Source organism: Zalophus californianus, chromosome 15, assembly GCF_009762305.2.
Source record: "Zalophus californianus isolate mZalCal1 chromosome 15, mZalCal1.pri.v2, whole genome shotgun sequence".
NCBI classification, from domain to species: Eukaryota; Metazoa; Chordata; class Mammalia; order Carnivora; family Otariidae; genus Zalophus; species Zalophus californianus.
In genome coordinates, this window is record NC_045609.1 from 34,172,325 (window position 1) to 34,178,252 (window position 5,928).

Below are 5,928 nucleotides of genomic sequence, written 5' to 3' on the forward strand. Positions count from 1 at the left end.
GAAAAACACACGGAAGGTTGCTGGAAGGGAGGGGGACCTGGCGGCGGCGAAGGGATGGGTTAAATGGATGATGGGTATTAAAAGTGCAACGTTGTAATGAGCACTGCATGTTCTATGCAACTGATGATCACTAAATCCTACACCTGAAACTAACATTACACTGTATGTTAACTAACTGGAATTTAAATAAAAAGTTGGAAAAAAAAACTGATCTTCTCATATACTGTTAGACTGTAAAACAGTCCAAGTGCTCAATACTTATACAATAAACAGCCTTGAAGTATATTATATTAATCCAAAATTTTAGTACGTTCCAAACTCAACATTAGAGTTCTGGAATAGTAAACTACAATACCAAAACATGGAAACAACCGAAGTGCCCATCAATGGAAGAGTGAATAAACTGATATATATGATATATATATATATTCACAAAATAGCATATTACAAAGCAGTCTAAATGAATTATAGCTACTACATAGATTAATCTTAGCAATATACATATTTTCAAATGTTGCAATGTTAAGAGCCAGCTTGAAGAGCCACTGGCCATATCAGACAATTTGGGAATCAAAATAAACAGTGTTAATGGATTACAATCTGTTGAGTAAAATAGGAATCTACAAGTTCACATTGATATAAATAAATGGAGAGGAAGGAAAACTCTAACAGTAGAATGCCAATCCAATAAGACAAAGAAAATGATGGAAATAAGAGAATTACTATTTGGCACCCACTATAGAGGTGGATGATTCAGGCAGGAGTCTGCAGTGGATGGTAAGGCTGATGGGAGGAAGTTTGATGAGAAGATATTGGCATGATTTTGGAATACTAATCAATTACAAAGGAGAAATGGGGAAATGAAGAAACCAACAAGATCAGGTGATTAAGGTTAAGCACCAGGGTTGGGAGGAGTCTACATTGCATGCCTCCTGTTGAGACTCACTGGGAAAAGCAAAGCATCATTTTGTTGTGTTCCTGCCATCAGAGGGACTCAGGTTGTAGGCCACCCTATTGAAAGTAAATGCTATACTCTTTAAAACTTTCAGACTGGCTCCCTGCTCTGCGGGGAGGCTGGTTCTCCCTCTCCCACTCCCCCTGCTTGTGTTCCCTCTCTTGCTGTGTCTCTGTCAAATAAATACATAAAATCTTTTAAAAAAATTGTCAAAGACATAAAAGATGGGGAACTATTCCAAATTAAAGGACTATTGGACAGGCGCACCTGGGTGGCTCAGATCGTTAAGCATCTGCCTTCGGCTCAGGTCATGATCCCAGAGTCCTGGGATCGAGCCCCACGTCCGGCTCCTGGTTCAGCAGGAAGCCTGCTTCTCCCTCTGCCTCTCCCCCTGCTCGTGCTCTGTTATCTGTGTCTCAAATGAATAAAATCTTAAAAAAAAAAAAAAGACTATTGGACATAAAGGACATGAAGATACATGACAACTAAATGCAAAATGTATTCCTGTATAGTATTTTGGACCAGAAGAGAGACATTGTTGGGACAGTGGGCAAAATTTGAATGGCCTCAATGGATTGGATGGTAGTGTACCAAAATTGATTTTCTGATATGGAAGGTTGTTTGCTTTTATGTAGGATGCTGTCCCTGTTTAGGGGAAAATACACATCGGAGTGTTTAGAAGTCATGGAACATCATGTCTGCGGTTTGCTCTGTCAATCCTTAAAATGCCCAGAAAGACTAACAATAAAGAATATACACATGTGCACGCATGCACACACACACAGTGAGCAATGAAGCAATAAAAAGTTAATTATATGAGAATCTGGGTGAAAGGGACATCAAAATTCTTTACACTGTTTTGGCAACTTTTCTGTACGTTTACAATTATTTCAGTAGCTACACACACACACCTCACTCTCCATGGAAATGTCTGAGAATACAGAATTACCAGATCCAAATTTTACAAATAAGTTTTATTTCTGCTATAAATATATTAAAATTATAAAAATTAAGAAAAGATCTTTTAAAGGTTACAGTGTTTTAATTTTAAAAAAAATAAGACCTATGGAACTATTAAGTAAGGCATTTCTCTCTGGATTTTTTTCCCAGGTGAGGGCTGTGAGTGAATTTGCACTGAGATAGCCATCCTACCTTGTACATGAAATGCTTTTCTACGTAGTAAGTGAGGGCTAGGGCCAAGTCTTGGTAGGGAACTAGATGACTCATGATGCCTAAGCACGAAAGGGTAAGTACAGGTGTCATTTCCTTAAACATAATTAACCACTGTCAATAGACAGTGACAGTGTACAGTGCCTGAGGGCAAACCCTTGTGTTCTAGTTCTTTTATTCTCCTGGAATGCTTAGCAGTGGCCACTCTGAATTTCCTATAGTCCTTACAAGGAAAGGCATTCAAATGTTTTTTTGACTGATTTAAAACCTCAACTTCATAAGAAAACATGGAAAAGACCCTCTTTAATGCTACAGAAAATACAACAGTACTATCAGAATTAAATCATCTACACATACAAACGAGTTTGGGGGCAAAAAAAGCTATAATACCTAATAAAATTCAAACTCTTTAGTTTGGGTTTCAAAGACCTCCACTAAATGACTCACTATCACAACAAACTCCTTTCTCATTACTCCAAAAGACTCGTTTCTAATTAGCTAATCTGTTATTTCCAATTTATTTCTGATAGCATCCAATAATACAATCAAATGTATTGCTCACCCTCAAACTGATTTATAGTCAAAGCAATCACTATCAACAACCAAGGTATTTTTTTTGCAGAAATTGACAAGCTGATTCTAAAATTCGTGTGGAAATGCAAAAGAGCCAGAATAGCAAACACAATCTTGAAAAAGAACACAGTTGGAGGACTCACACTTCCCAATTTCTAACTTATTACAAAGCTACAGTTATCAAGTAATTAAGTACAGCTTAATCAAAACATAAGGATAAATGTATAGACAAATGGAATGGAAAGTTCAGAAATAAAACTTTGTCTTTATGGTCAGTGATCTCTGGCAAGACTGCCATGACCATTCAGTGGGGGAAAGAACAGTCTTTTCAACAAATGATTGTAGGACAACCATATATCTGAATGCAAAAGAAGTTGTTGGACACCTACCTCACCATATGTAAAAATGAACTAAAAATGTCAAAGACCTAAATATAAGAGCTAAAACCATAAAAATATTAGAAGACAACATATGAGTAAATCATGCTAAGCTTTCATTAGACAATTTTCTAATGGTTTCTAAACGGTTTCATGTCTAAAGTTTTCTTAGACATGACACTGAAAGCACAAGTGACCGAATAGAAAAATTGGACGTCATCAGAATTTTAAACATTTGTGCATCAAAGGACACCAAAAAGGTAAAAAAGGGGCACCTGGCTGGCTCAGTTAGCAGAGCATGCAACTCTTGATCTTGGGGTTGTGAGTTTGAACCCATGTCGGGTGTAGAGATTACTTTAAAAAAAAGAGTTAAAAAAAAAAAAGTAAAAAGGCAATCCACAGAATGGGAGAAAATATTTGGAAATCTATATTGAGTGGATATATAATGTTTTGTGTATTATGTTTTTCTATCTTAAAAAACTTTTCTGACTGGGAAGTGACTACTTCCTCCCTGGTATGCCCATTCATTGAGATAACAAAGGTCCCAGCAAGGAGCATGCCTTTGATATACAAACTAACTGATCCAGAGCCATTCGTCCTATATCAGGCCCTCACCACAGGAGCCAATATTCCTCTGCCTTAATTATCCCAGGGCCCCCCCCGTATGAGGACATTAAAGACCACTCATGTAGCCCAAATACTCACAAAACTACTCAAACTAGCCAATAATGAACTGTTTGCCCCGTCCTGCTTTGCCTTTCCAGAAACCCCAATAGAAGTCATGGTCTAAGCATTCCCCTGGGCCTCCTGACCACCCTGGTGTTTTTCCCACGTGGCCCTGTATGTGCAGTGCTTCTTGTCTCTAGGATGTTTGAGTATAATAAATTGTTTTCCTGAGCCTCTCCTGTGTATGCTGTGGCTGCACCTTAACTAACCATTTCATAAAATAGTGAACAAAAAATCATGTAAGGATCTACTATACAGAATAATGTATAAAAAACCCTTACAACTCAATAGAGACAACCCAATTTTAAAATGGACAAAGTATTAAAAGACATTTTTCCAAAGATAATGCAAATGGACAATAAGCACAAGAAAACAGTCATTAGGAAAATGCACATCAAAGCCATAAGGAGAAGTCACTTCACAACCACTAGGATGGCTATAATCAAAGAGACAGATAATGATGGTGTTGGGTTAGGATGAAGAGAAATTGGAAGCTGGGTTTACTGCTAGTAGGACTGTAAAATGGTGCAGCTGTTTTGGAAAACAGTTTGGCAGATCCTCAAAAAGTTAAACATAAAGATACTGTGATCCAGCAATTCCACTCTTAGTTCTAAAGCCAAGAGAACTGAAAACACATGTCCACACAAAAACTTGTACATAAATATTCACAGCAGCATTATGAATAATAGTCAAAAGGTGGAAACAACCCAAATGTCCATCAACTGATGCATGGACAAAAAAATGTACGTCCTTATAGTGGATTATTCAGCCATAAAACAGAATAAAGTATTGACTTACACTACAACGCAGCTAACTGAAAGAAGCCAGACATAAGGGCCACATATTGAATGATTCCATTCATATGAAAAGCCCGAAATAGATAAATCCATAAAAACAGAAAGTAGATTGGTGATTGCCAGGGGCTGGACAGAAGGAGGGGGAATGAGGAGTGGCTACTGGTAGGCCTAGAGTTTCTTTTTGGATGATGAAACTGTTCAAAATTGATTATGGTGATGATTGCACAATCTGAATATGCTAAAAACTGCTGAAATGTACACTTTAAAAAGCTGAATGGTATATAAATTATATCTCAATTTTCAAAAAGTTGAAAAATATATTGCTTATATCTTTTCTTTCCTTAATACCTTACCCCCACTTCTCGTATTACCAAATCCCATCACTGTTACTTTTTCAAAATCTACATCAAAACTCACCTTTTTCAATGAAACTACTTCAAAGTAATTAACATCCATCTTAACTCATTATCCTTCTACCCATATATCTTGCCTTCACTACAACTGTACAGAAAGAGGTCTCTCTAAGGTTGTATCCTATACCACCTTATATACCCCTTAGTATTTACACAAAACCAATGTTCATTGAACTATAACTGATATTTGCTGTTCTTCTCAATTCTGAGTATAAGCATTCACCAAATCTGTATATTTCTGCTTTGTGCTGGGAAGCTTCACACAAAGAACAAATAGGGTTCTCATCCTCAGCAGAATTTATCATCTAGTATTTTCAATTTTTTATCTTAATTTTTGTTTAGAGCCCCCAGTATATTACAAACCTCCTTCCTTTGTGTTTCTCCTGACTACCTGTTATAATGTCCAATATATTCAATAAGTAATTGCTCAGTAGTGGGGATAAACCAATGGGTTTTGTAATCATCCTGCTACATGACTAATTGAGCTCCTGAACTACTTCTCCAAAGAGCTAGCATCCAATTTTCCCAGACATACTGTAAGCTTCACTAATTAAGCTCCTCCTGTATGTCAAACTTCACTTTCTTCAATCATGATTAAATTGTAACTAATTTTTAAAGTCTTTCATAATTTTTTTTTAAACCAAGGGCCAATAAAGATCTTTAGGGAGTTTTAGACATAAAAGTAGGCTATATATTTTATGCATATAAAACATATAATCCCTTTTTTAAAAGTTGCTACAGGCAATACTCATCCGTTTCCTATGTGGAAAGTTTAGTGTTTATAAATATAGAATATCAATTTATGTAAAATAAGATGCAAATTACTCTTCTAAGTCAAAAGAGCTGAATCTTTAAAAAGGTAATAATACAGTTTTGACATAAGACCAACTATAACTGTTCAATGGACCTACCAGGGC